Source organism: Vidua macroura, chromosome 8, assembly GCF_024509145.1.
Source record: "Vidua macroura isolate BioBank_ID:100142 chromosome 8, ASM2450914v1, whole genome shotgun sequence".
Lineage (NCBI taxonomy): Eukaryota > Metazoa > Chordata > Aves > Passeriformes > Viduidae > Vidua > Vidua macroura.
The window spans coordinates 19,470,963-19,484,890 of record NC_071578.1 but is presented as its reverse complement, the minus strand read 5'-3'; the positions used below and the strand labels follow the sequence as shown (position 1 = coordinate 19,484,890).

The window sequence follows — 13,928 nt, the reverse complement described above, 5'->3', positions numbered from 1 at the left end:
ACCGGCGGCCACCATTCCCTGGTGGGGGCTCGACAGCGAGGCCGCAGGGCGCCGGGAATACGCGCTGCACGGGCCGGGTCCTCCCCGCCGCGCCGCCCGCACCGTGGGTCGATCCCCGCACCGCAGAGGCTGCGCGTTACCCTGCCCGGCCCCTGGCCCGTCTCCCGCCCTCCGCGCTGCGGACCCCGGAGGAGAGCCCCAGTCCCGGGCTGCCCTGCGCTGTGTCCCGTATCCCGTATCCCGATCCCACATCCCGTATCCCGATCCCGTATCCCGTGCCCCGCGTCCCCGCGGGCGGGGCGGTAACGGGCGCGCGCCGCCGCCGCCGGGGGCCAGCGGTCACCTGATCGCCCGCGCGCCCCCGCCGCGCCGTCCTCCCTGCGCGCGGGGCCCGCGCGGCGCGATTGAACGCGTCACGTGGCCGCGCCCGCCGCCAGCCGCCGAGGCGCGCGCGGCCCGGCAGGGCGGGGCGGGGCCCGGCGGGGCAGGGAGGCTGCGCGCTGCCGCTCCCCGCGCCGCCATCTTTCCTGAGGGCAGCGGCCCGGGCGGGCTGGGCGCGCTCGGCGGAGCCGCCCCAGGAAAGGCTCCCAGCAGCTCTCCTCGCTGCCGAGTGCCAGAGGCGCGTTTCCTGCTGAGAATGGCACGCTTTCAGGTGTTAGGGCCAGGCTGCCCAGCTCTTCGGTAAGCCGAAGCTCTGTCGCGGGATGCTCCCCGAGCTGCCGCCCGCGTGCAGTCTCCTGGCTAAAGACTCGCCCCGCTACACCCAGGCTCGACGAGCCGCTGTATAATCATTCATTCTGCCAATTTGGAGGGTTGCTGTGTGTTTAGGGCAGGCTCAGGCCGTTCAAGAATCACAGAATCAACTGGGTTGGAAAAGACCTCTGAGATCACCGAGCCCAACATGTGACCACGCACCAACCTGAGAAAGCAGCAGAGCGGGATGGGGACAGGGGCAGAGCGGGATGGGGACAGGGGCAGAGCGGGATGGGGACAGGGACAGAGCGGGATGGGGACAGGGACAGAGCGGGATGGGGACAGGGGCAGAGCGGGATGGGGACAGGAGCTGAGCGGGATGGGGACAGGAGCAGAGCGGGAAGGGGACAGGAGCAGAGCGGGATGGGGACAGGGACAGAGCGGGATGGGGACAGGAGCTGAGCGGGATGGGGACAGGGACAGAGCGGGATGGGGACGGGCAGAGCGGGATGGGGACAGGGACAGAGCGGGATGGGGACAGGAGCTGAGCGGGATGGGGACAGGGGCTGAGCGGGATGGGGACGGGCAGAGCGGGATGGGGACAGGGACAGAGCGGGATGGGGACAGGAGCTGAGCGGGATGGGGACAGGGACAGAGCGGGATGGGGACGGGCAGAGCGGGATGGGGACAGGGACAGAGCGGGATGGGGACAGGAGCTGAGCGGGATGGGGACAGGGGCTGAGCGGGATGGGGACGGGCAGAGCGGGATGGGGACAGGGACAGAGCGGGATGGGGACAGGAGCTGAGCGGGATGGGGACAGGGACAGAGCGGGATGGGGACGGGCAGAGCGGGATGGGGACAGGGGCAGAGCGCAAAGGGGACACGAGCTGAGCGGGATGGGGACAGGGGCAGAGCGCGAAGGGGACAGGAGCTGAGCGGGATGGGGACAGGGGCAGAGCGGGATGGGGACAGGAGCAGAGCGGGATGGGGACAGGAGCAGAGCGGGATGGGGACAGGGACAGAGCGGGATGGGGACAGGAGCAGAGCGGGATGGGGACAGGGACAGAGCGGGATGGGGACAGGAGCTGAGCGGGATGGGGACAGGAGCAGAGCGGGATGGGGACAGGGACAGAGCGGGATGGGGACAGGAGCAGAGCGGGATGGGGACAGGAGCTGAGCGGGATGGGGACAGGGGCAGAGCGGGATGGGGACAGGGACAGAGCGGGATGGGGACAGGAGCAGAGCGGGATGGGGACAGGGACAGAGCGGGATGGGGACAGGAGCACGCCTCTTTCCCTGCTCACTGGCTGCACTCGCCCGTCCCCAGTCAGGTGAGCTGCTCGCTGCTCTGCCTGGTCTGACAACGCAGCGCTTCCTGGAGCACCTTTGGAGAACTAGCTCTTTTATGCCAGGTGCTTCTTCAGAAAGACCCTAAAGCAGCAAGGAATAGTTGTTCTCCAACTCATGCTCCTCAGCCATGTGTTTCTAAATACCCAGCGAAGGAGCCTGATTCTGCCTTTGGCAATAAAAAAAAACCCCAAAAAAACCCCAAAAACAAGCAAACAATCAAACAAAAAAGTCCAGAGTAATGCCATCTGGGTAGGGAATATCACACTCACTCCAGTGTTACTAAGAGCAGTCTGTTTCCATTGTTCAGTTCTCTTGAAATGTACATACATTCCTCCATTGACACTACATGAATAGACCTCATTGTAAGAGTATCCACTGCTTTTAATTTCTATTGCTTTTGACTGTTTTTAGCTGCACTTATCCATACATTAACCGGAAGTAATCAACTATGCTGTATTATCTTTTCTTCAGTCTGTGTTTTTGCCTTAGTTTGGTAAACACTTTGAAATCTTCTACCAAGCCTGCTATTTCTAGGTGTAAAATTGTATGACCCATTGTGTGAAGAACATGCTGAGAATGCAGCTGCTTCTGGAACAGGCTTCATCACAGTGAAGTGGAAGGGGAATTTTTGAAGAAAATGAAGTAGCACATGTAAAGCCCAGTCCTAGGGTGACTTCATGATGCTGAATTTTATCCCCATTCGTCTGTTTAGCCCAGAAATAAGTTTTGTGCCTTTAAAACTGGTTCCAAGAGCGAAGGGAGGGAGAAGGAGCTCACAGTTTGTTTGCAGAAACTGCCCTTTCTCCCCCGCATTCTTTCTCTTGGACTGTGTTGTCTGCAGCGCAGACAGCACGAGAGAGCTCTCCTTTACTTTTAGTTAATTTTTTTTAGCTAGCTGAGGCAGAGAAGTTCCCTGGACTGTGGCTTTTCTTTTTCTTGGAACTGATCAGCCTTGCTTTGGACCGAAAACCCGGAAAAACACCAGGAGCTCGCGCTTGTGGCCCATCAGGGCCTGGGATGCAGAATTTTCCACCGCAGGAGGGACTGATAGAGACTGAGCGAGCCAAGCTACACCCCACAAAAAGAACTCTCTCTGAATTTGCCTCTCTTCAGAACAATGAGAGATTCCATTGTTTAATTTTTTTTTTTTTTTTGTGTTTGTAAGTACTTGGCTTGTTAAATGAACAGTTTTTTCCACTTTTCTCCAAGGAAATCTTTCCCAAACTGGTGAGGGGGAGGGCCCACTCAAATCTGTTTTCTAGAGGGACCCCATTCAGAAGTTTCCTCCCAAATTTGCCCTAAACCAGAAGCCCTTAGAAATTAACAATTTTTTAAAAGCTATGACAAACAATTGCCTGTTTGACTTAACTTCCCTCATCAATTCTTAACTGAATTAGAACAGACATTCCTAAACTGTGTTATGTTAAGAGGTTCTACCAGAATTTTCCAGGTAGTTCATGGCATCCTATTCATCAGCAGAATTTAAGGATTTGTTTCGCCTCAGCCTGCTTTGTAATTTCCTTGGTTTGCTTGGAAACCTTGAGGCCCATAAGAAATTTTGAGAGTTCTCAGATACTGACACTTCAGACAATTTAAAAATTCTTACAAATCCTATGATTTTTGTATCACAGATTTTAAAACAACAACAGACTGGACTGCTGTTTGTTGGTTTTTTTTCTACAACCAAGACTTTGAAGGTGACCATCAGCCAGGATGATGGTGGGAGGAGAAAACCACTCTGGACTTAGATGCAGTGGTCTGAGAAAATCTAAGTTGTAATACCACTGAGATTCTCCTGTAACTATTTAAACTTCTTAGTTGTGTCCATTGAGTACACTAGGAAGTAGTGGCTTCTTTTAGTGTACTGTTTTGCAATTTGATATTTCACCTTCCCACCTCACTCTGAACCAAACTGATGTAACAGAGTGGGATTTTTTAAATTAAAGTAATGGAAGAGGACTAGTCTTGTAGTACTGGCAATAGGTACCAGAAAAAATACGGCATCTAATAGCTCCCCAGTTTTAAGTTCAATTCAGAGAGGTTTGACCTAAAGCTCAACAAAACCTCCACAGGGACTCCCTATACAAGCACACAAAATACACCCTTCATTGAGAGTCCAGGCAGAAAGAAACAACAGCACAGGAAATTGTTCTTGGAGAACCCTTCTACTCGTCAGTCACAGGCTGTTGCAAAACAGAAAGGTTAACACATCATCTAATTATTTGATAGGATTCATATTCCTTCACAAATGTGATGAATAATCCAAGTATGTTGAATCAAGCCAGAGGAAAATTGTTCCTTCCCCAGCCTTTTATTAACTCTTTGTGGTATAATGTACTTGAAATCATAGAATAGTTTGGGTTAGAAGGGACCTTAAAGATCAGCTCCCCACTATGGTTGGGGATGTCACCCAAAATGAGTTTGTTCTGTGACATTATAACATGTGGGTGGACGATTCTTGTAGGTGAGAAATTTTACTTTTACACGTGCTTCTCTTTATATTTGACTTGAAATTAGAGAACAAAAAAGTACCCCTTCCACCTGGTTTTGCCCCCTGCTTAGTGCAGACTTAGTGTTCCTTACAATGGGTATTATGCTGTTTTTGTATACTCTAGCTTTGAAAGGCTCTGATAATGGGGCTTAATGTGAACCAAGGCACACTTTACTGGGATATGTTTCCTGATATTTAGGCTTTATTTCCCATTGTTTTTCGTTTATCTTGTCACATGTTCATATGTGTCCTTGAGACTGCTTTAAATCCTTTCCTGTTGCTAAGCCTAGAATATCAGTACACAGCTTTCAGTTTTGTCCAGTGCTTTTATTTTTACTAACCCAAACTGCATTTTCATTGTAATTTATCTTCAGTCCTCTACAGCCCCCCATTTTTGCAGTTTAGGGAAAGGGTATTTTGAGAACAGTCGCTATTTTTTTTTTTTTTAAGTAGAAATGAGTGTTCAAACTCAGAGCTCTACAACAACTTAAACACCTTGTGAACACCCCTTTGGAAGCGCCCACGGCTCCCACGTTTTCTGCTGCAGCCGGAGGAGATTCCTGTTTTGCAGTCCCGATTTCCCCGGAGCTCGGCGGAGCGCGGCTTTCCAGGGCAGCGAGCGGGCCGGGGGCCTGGCGCCCTCTGCCGGGCGCGCCGTGGAACGCCAGGCGTTCCTCCGGGAGCGTTCCCGCGTTCCCGAGTGCCCTGCTCGTTCGCTCGGTTACGAACGTGCTGATTTTGGCACTCCAAAAGATGTTTCCTTCGGTTGATCCTGGGAAAACGCATGTTGCAGTTTCAGAGTCTGACACGTAGAGTAATCTGCATCTCTAGGTTACAGCTGGCTTTATTAGAGCCTATTTTTCTTTACACTTTCTTGGTAACATGGAGTTGTACTTGAATATTTCCTTGGTTTTTTTGTCACTCCTTGCCTCCGCTTATGTACCTCTTGTCATAGTTACAAAGGTCTTGTAGTCAAATAAGAGACAATTCTGTGGTTGTGTATGACAAACGAATCCGTTTCATTCCTGTATTGTGACTTAGTTAGCTTTCTAATGTTCACAGGTATGAAGAATTTTTTTTTTTTTTTTTTTTTTTGGTGACAGCGAAATGAGCAATTTGTCTAAAAATAAACAGCGAAGTATGTGAATAATAAGTAAATGAATAATTTGTCATCTTTCTGTCAGGGAACTCACTGTGCTTTGCATTTGTCTTACAGTTTTATATACAGTAGGCTGGAGCACAGAGTGATGACATGTATTTCCAAAAGTCTCAGTATGAGTCTGTGGCAGAGCCAGAGAAAGGAACCAGGAATTTGTGTTCACTGACTCATCCAGTTGGAAGTGCGTTACTTATGGGAATTTTTGAAGACGTGAAAAAAAAAAAGTATCAGTGAACAAAGAGGTTTTTTCAGTCTCAGATTGTAATACATTGAGCAAAGGTAGTCTGTAACATGCTGGGGTGTCTGGAGCTGCTCCAGTTTGGCCAACTCTAAAGGAGCAGTAAGAAGATGATACTGAGGAGCACTGAGGAGGCTTTTCATCTGCAAAAGGCTTTTGGTGCTCTTATACAGGATGGTGATGTAACTCTAAAGTGGGTGGTATTATAGCAAATAACTTCCCAGCTGACAGTGTCAGATGGTCTCAGGGCTGGGAGGAGCTTTTAGGCTACCAAGTGTTTGGAGATGCTGTCCTGGTGCAGATCGCGTAAGCGCTGTGTGCTCTATGATGGGCAGCTCTTCCCAGCTTCTTGTAGGTGTTGCCAGGTAGGGTTCCATGGTAGGCTGGTCTTGGTCATTGTGTACAGCCCTCACAATGCTCACTTCTTTTCTTGGCACGTGTGATAAAGGGCTTTCTCAGTACTTATCTCTAGCCTCGATCAACAGTCTGCTACCAAAGGATGTTGTGTTGTTCTGAAGAAACTGACATTTGCAGCATCAATACTGCTGTGATTTCTTGCATTTTGCCTCTGAATGCAGGCCCTGCTGCCAAGAAGAACTTTCTCACCCATAATACTTCTCAGTCATCTGCCAAAGTAGATATTGGACAGTTTGCCAGGTTAAGGCCAAACTGTTTAAAATTTAATTTATTGGAAGCTTGTTAGTTTGTCATGCATATTATCGACAAAAGTATTGACAGGCTCTGTTCTTCTGTTGCATTCATATGTGAAAGTAATTTTTGTCTTCTATTTTTTGTAGCAGCTAATTCAGCCAGAATTCAAGTGTGAAGGCTTTTCCTAATTTAGAGGAATTTTAAGAACTGGAAAATTATGCTACGTAACTAGCTAAATTTGAACACGTCTCTGAATTTACATAATAAATGCCTGACTTTTGCAGTTAGCAGAACTAAATAAAATATGGAGAGGATCAGAACACTATTTAAGCACTCTGTCTTACTGCTATCTCTAATTTCTTTTATTCTGATGTGTTTCTTTTGTTCAGATGTAATGGGAAAAAACCAGAACTATTTCAATACTGGAAAAAGCTCAGGACACAGCCTTTGATCCTCACCTTCCACTGTCTTTAGGTATTATCCTCATTTCACAGATGGACAAATTAAGGCAAGCAACATGTGACTTTTTTTTCTTAAAGCACTTGGAGATCTGCTACTGACAAACATATGAAAAAACTACACAGTTCTTATACAGTTATGTAGCTTTTCTTTAACATATCCAGCTACTTCATCTCAGGCAAACTGAAAATAGGAAACATATTCAGCTAGGATAATGTACCTGCCTGCAGAGCATTCTGATTAAATTATACACCATAAAATTATACTTGAGTAGGTCATGTAGTAAAAATAATAATAATAACAATAATAAATAGGATGCTGCCTTCAGGAGCTCCCTCAAGAGCTCCTGATAATTTGTGGTTTTTAAAATTCTGATTGCTGTTATTTCTGATATATGGAAAATACTCCCTGGAAGTGCATTCAGTTCCTTGTCTCCTTTTGATGTCCTGCTGTTGGAGAGTTCTGTATTTCAGTCAGTACCTGAGAACAAGCATGGCCTTTGAAGAAAGCCTTAGTAATTACAAGTAGATTTCCATAGGTACGTATTTGGAAAACCACTGTACGGAGTGTGCAGTGGAGGGTGAATGTTGTTACACAGAACTTGCCATATTCTACTTGGGCTGTGTAGAAATTATCCGCTTCATACAGCACAGTCTGGAAAACCAGAAGGATGAGTTTATTCCCTGTCTTATTTTAGTGTACTACTGATTGCTTCCCGTGCCATCAGCTAACCCTGCAGTGCATGAGAGAAGCGCGCCCATTTCATTCGAGGTAGCCCAGTGGCCCCGCTCGGTGTCCAAGAGCGGGTCCTTGCCCCGAGCCGCTCTGCGAAGGACGCGGCGGAGCAGGGGAAGGGCCGGGGCTGCTGGCGAACAGCAGTGCGGCAGCCGAGCACTAGATGCCACTCTGAGGCCACACTAGGAGCTTGGCCACTCGGCAGCGTCCCGGCACAGAGGGCTGGGAACGAGAGCGCCCGGAAAGCCCCGTGTGGGAGGGAGACAGGCCGAGCTCCTCGCATACCCCTCCGATGACGCTCAGAGAACAAACAGCGAAAAGGTGAATCAGGGGCCACCGGTGCTGCATTTGGGCCCCGTGTGAGTCAGGGCCAACAGCAGGTGCTTCGGATGGGAACTAAACCTCCATCCAGAGCTAGCAAATAATCTCCCGACTTCAATGGCTTTGTGCACAGGTGTCCCCACTGCTGACCTATTAGCCAGATGGGCTCAAAAGGAGGGTAGAAGAGCAAGGTGAAAGGGCAGTTATAGCTCACTGGATGGGATTTCATGAGAGTTTAAGGATGATCTGAAGATCTGTGGCTCTTACTGTGTTTCTGCTGGTACAGTTGCCCTACAGGTAGGTCTTTAAAATTCTGTGATCAATAGAAATACAGTTAACAACTCCCTCCTTCACCATTCCCATACATCTCCTAAACATTGCAGCGCTGTTCTGAGAACCAGGCATCAAAACTGTCTATAATCTGACTAAACTAATAATGGGCATGAGTCACAAACCTCAGCATGGGTATTGTGTGGCTCAGGAAATGCAGGAGTATCTGAAGAAAGGTTTGGCTTGTTGTCAAGATAAAGACTAGTTGTGCAATTTGGATTCAGATCAAGGCTGAAATGTGGAATGAAGTTTTGATGGGGCAGCATCTTTTCTGGGAAGTGAGTATGCTTTACTGAACAACTTGAAATAGAACACTTTCTGTGAGTGACCCGTACTATATGTTTTCTAAAAAGTACTCCCTGTTCATGCAATGTAATATTAGCAACACAAACATGTTGCTTCAAAGTACTGAAGAAGCTGTGAACTACTAAAAGGGTAGTGAAAGCAGAGAAAAGTATATCTATTTCCTTTTACGTGGAGGGATTTACCAAAGCAACATCATAGTTTTGAGTGAGCTGTGTGGCTTGTAGTCCTCAGCCTTAAGAATGAATGCATGTCAATCTGGAGGAAACCGGAAGGGATGAATCCTGGTAAAAATCCTAGTCACTGATGCGTATTATTTCTCTTCAATTATTTGGTATTCCTGCAGAATCAGGAATAGTGTGCAATGCATTGCTAAGTGAGTTGTGCTGGTCTCAAATAGCAGGCTTATAGAGAAAATAAGATTTTCACTGCTATTAGCTACAAGAGTTTTTTAGGTAGAAATGGTGGAGGTACAGGTCTCACAGCTGAGGTTTTTTTTTTTTTTTGAGTGCTAACTTCCTAAGAACACTAGCATTGCTTTTGTGGCCTGTACTCTACTGCGACCTTCCCACGTGAACTGCGATTGGATCCAACCCTTTTGTGGCAGAGATGTGTGTGAGTTTGACCTTTACAGAGTTAAGTACTCAAAAATAACTGCTCTTGGCAAAGTGCAAGTATAATGCATTGTCTGGCTGTTTCATTCTCTACACTAATTGGTCTGTACAAAGAATAAACAGATATTTACTGTAACAGGTTTTATGTGAGCTCAAATGGTAGAGGGTTGTATATTTGGTGTTCAAGTTCCCGTACTTGCTCTTTGCTGTCCAGTTTAAACATCTGTTACATTGGGATCATAAATCCTACTAGTGAAACATAGCCAGCATGCCTTAGAAATTGAGTGGCACTTCAGTAGCCAGTTTCTAGTAAAAAGTATCAGAAAGAAGCATTCTGTCTTTCCTGCCACCACCTACCTTCTGGAAAAAAATATCTTCTGAAGAGTGTTTGTTCAGTAATGTACAGAAAGTGTACATGTGTATTCCTTCTGTGTATCTGTAAATACGTGAAGGTATATTGCCCTGTGGTTGTCTAAGTCCACTGAGTAATCCATCTGGGGTCCCTTAGATGTGTGACTAAACCTGGATACTTACGTAAAGTAGGATGTTGGGTCAGTTTCTGTTTTGTGTAACTTGAATTTAAGTGTAGAATGCTCTTTGAAGTAGAGCATTCTCAGATATTGAAGAAAGAGTTTGGCCTTTTGCATGTGAACTACACAGCCATTGGACACACACACTTTTATCCATGAAGCCACCCTAAGTCCTAACGTAGAATTTCAAGGTTCTCTGTTGGTAACATCCATCTTCTGCACCCTCCTCATATTAGCATTGATCTACAGGGGAAATAGAGAACACGGCTGTGTTATTATATACCTGACTGCAATTTCTGCTCTAGTGATTGAGTGTACATACAGAATTTTGAAACATGGCCATTCTAACTTATTTTGTCTTCCTGTCAATAGCATGGCACTTGTCCAAATTATGGATCGATATCAGCTGATCTTTTTATGTTAAACTGTAATGAAGTTGCCTCTCTTATTGGAGATGTGATCTCGCTTCAGGCAATGCTTTTAACTGCGAACTTTTGGAATGGAAATGGGGGAGAAGGAAAACAGAAGCAGAGGAATGAGCAAAAGCCAGAGTGGAGAATAAAAGCATTCCTTCTGCTTTTTGAAAGTGGTAGGAGTTGGGTAAGAGGGGGACGTGGATATGAAGAGAGCTGGCTTGTTAGGACTTGTACTAGTATGGGTAAGAACTGTCAGCCTCTAGTGCTGTCAAAAAGCCAGTGGTGGACACTGGGAATGAAAGCCTGGCTCTCTTGAAACTTCATGCAGTGTTACCTTTAAGTTATATTTTAATTTCTAACTTTTCTTTTTTTCTATTTCATAAAGTTTGTGAAATCAAATAATTGAAAGAACAGAGGAGAAATGTAATGAGGCAAGGAGTGGGGAATGAGAGATGTAGAAGGGGATATTAGATCAGCCATTTTTCCCTTGTGGGTAGGATGATATCATCTCTACAGTGACTTCTCCAGGTCATTATCTAGTTCAGAAGAGTTTCAGGGTATCAGTGTTGTGTCATAGCTGTAGTGTGACATTTCACAGGCATTCACTGAAACTCTTCAGACTGCCCCTGCTTTTACTTTAATCTTATTTAACTTGTATGGACAAAATGTAGAGGGCAAATTTTTCTATCCTATTTCTAGGTTAAAAGGTTTGTGGAAGAAAGATGTTTTGTCTGGCTTTTGGAAAAGAGTCTGTGGGGGACTATATTAGTTTTATTTTGTAAGGGAAAAACAATGAAGAAGGGAACTTGGTGGGTTTGGAGTTGGTAGTCACTGGCTGAAGTTGACGGATGCTTTCCTGAAGCAAAGAGATAATGGTATTTTGAAAGGCATCTTTTTGTGAACCATTTAAGAATAAGTTGGTTTCTTTTGTGGCTTCTTTCAGAACTGCCTCTGAGCCACTCTTACAGCTCAGTTTTGGCTGCTATGAATATATGCAATATTTCTGGAGAAGCCAGGAATGTCCCCTATTCCAAGTGTCTCATTTGTATCTCTGTCCCATACAGGCAGGGAGATGTGAGGCCTGAGGATTCACCAGCTGTCCTCAGTTTCTCTGCAGTGGCAGGTGGGCCAGCAGCAGTGAGGGAGCTCTCAGCCTGGTCCCTGAGCTGTCTGCTAGGAGGACAGAGCCTGGGGGGCACTGCAGCAGTGACCCCTTGCTCAGAGTAAATACTGCCAGTCTCACGTTCTAGCTCTCCTCTCCAGAGTGTGTGGGGTTCCCTGGAGGCATTCTGTCACTGGATCTCTCTTGGTCTGTAGTCTCAGTCAGCAGAGTTTCACTTCTATGTAATTGTATGTAGGAGATTGTTAGTTTCCTTTGCAGCTTTTATCTTCTCTTCCTCTTCAACTTTTTCAGTGTGTGGGTGCTGCCCCCCTCTTCCCTCCACCCCCACTATATAACTATTTCTGTATGTGTGTCTTTCTAAACATTTGTTATTATCATTCTTAGTTACTTCGTGGAAGTATCTAGAATGATCCATACAAATACAGACTGTTGGATTTGAGAAGCACATGACAAGATCTTAATAAGAATTGAAAATGATTGAGTAGGACTGATAAACTGAGATAAGTAATGCAAATTAAGCAACTAAGCAAATGGTTTCTTTACTGTCAAAGCACTGTAGCTGAGTTGGAAACTGAATTTTTGTTGTAGTCTCATGTGGATACTTTTAATTCCAAGGATGTGTCTTCCCTTCTCAGAGACTTAAGCAAAAATAAGTAAGACCCCTCTATTTCAGGCTAATGCTGAAATGAATAATGAAAAGTTAGGACTATGATAGTCAAGAAGTTTTTGAAGTTTCAATCAGTCTGTAGCATCCACTTCAGCTTCACTCTATTATTCTACTGGGACCCTATGATTCAGTTAGTGAATTTGTACAGATTTTTGTACCTCTGGATACAAGATTGGCTAACTATAAATTTGGAGACCTCTTTACAGTAGTTTTGTGCTTGCAAGCCTCCAATATCTAAATATCTCAAGAAACATTGATGGTTATTAAGGCCTTGGTGAGGGACAGTGTCATTTCAGTTGCACAGATAATGAACTGAGACAAAAGAGTGATGTTTGGGGAGTAGTACAACAAAATTATGGTAAATCTGGATGGAAAACATCTGCCTTGTTCAAGGGAAAAACTCAATTCTAAGACACTTTTCCTTGCGAGTGCTTTTTGTGAATTACAATGAGAGAAAACCTCAAGCATTACTTTGGGTCTGTGGAGAGAATTTAAGATTTTGATGATCCTACTGTGAAAAGGAAATGAATAGCTTCTTTTAAAAAACAGCTTAGTATTGGGAATAATGTTGAATATGGAAAATGGAATTCTTCAAACAAATTTAAAAATATTTATTCATCAAGTATTTAATTCATGTAGTTTGTCAAAAGTGGTTGATCTTTGAGAAAAGAAGTTTTGGTTTGCTGAATCTACATGTTCATCCTGAAAATGTAAAAAAAACCAACTAGCTATAGTGCCCAGCAAAGAAAACAAAGAGAAGCTACAGGTTTTTTGGAAGATAGGTGTTTTGCTAATGTAGGAGGTAAAAGTTAAGACTTGTACATAGCTTTTCAAAGAGTTTGATAACCTGTTGGTATAAATCAGGATACCTGTGGTGAGGTCTGGCTGTCAGTCTGCTCCTAACTGTGCCACAAAACTACTTTGATTTTGTTTCAGAAAAAACATTAAAGCACAGATATTATATGTAAGTTAATATGCTTTAGTGACAGGAGATGGTATTTTTTTCAAGTCTGGGAAGCAAACTGGAAGAGACAAGAAGCAAAGCTGGGAGACATGGAAAAAGAAACCCAGCCAAGAAGTTACTTGCCCTTACCACTAAAATCTTGTTTTAGGAGACCCAGCATCAGTGACAAAGCAGATGCTGGCAATGCTCCTGCTCAGCAGGCCACTATAAACATGTGTCTCATGCCACAGTTTATGTGACTGTTTGCACAAGCACAGAGGAAGTGGAAGGGGCTCTCCCTGTTAGCTGGTACTCGTTGCTATGGGGGCTCCCTTTGCTTTGCTTCAGTGTCGGGGGCAGCAGGGGAGGAGTGAACAAAGCTTAGGAAACTCAGTGCAAGGAAAATGAAGTGGATTATTGGATGCTGAAGTAGGATATTTCTAATAACGGATCTGTTTGTTTGCAATACCAAAAAAGATGGAACATATGGAGCAAATTCAAGGATAATTCTATTAGTTTAAAACCAGATTTTTTTTTTTCCTTGGGCCTGAAATACTTGCATTAATGCGATTTTCTTTTTGTTAAAAGAAAAAGTAAAATTGAACTGAATTTTAAGGAAGTACTGCAGATTTGAGTTTAAAGGGTGTATATACATTTTGCATTCAGCATATCAGACTGAATGATCTGGATTTTCAAAGAGTTTGCCTAGGCTGGAATAGCTAAGCAAATCTGAAAGAAATTTGCAGTCAGTGTAAATCTGCATTTTAAGAGCTTGCTCAATCATTCCACCTTAGACAAACAAATCTTTGTTTTACATCATCTATGTTCTTATTTCTGAGCTGTTTCATACACAGAATGCTTATAAGTGTGGACGATTATGCACAGACTGTTGAATAAAGACAGA

General features: G+C 45.2%; 1 long non-coding RNA gene across 3 annotated transcripts in view; it reads left to right on the top strand.

Moving 5' to 3' along the window:
* Nucleotides 1-483: 483 nt before the first annotated feature.
* The window catches only part of LOC128810501 (uncharacterized), a 187,506-nt gene continuing 174,061 nt past the window's right edge, over nt 484-13,928 (top strand). For all 3 annotated transcript variants that reach the window (XR_008438052.1, XR_008438054.1, XR_008438053.1), the window contains exon 1: nt 484-681. This is a non-coding gene — a long non-coding RNA (uncharacterized LOC128810501). The remainder of the gene's footprint in view (nt 682-13,928) is intronic.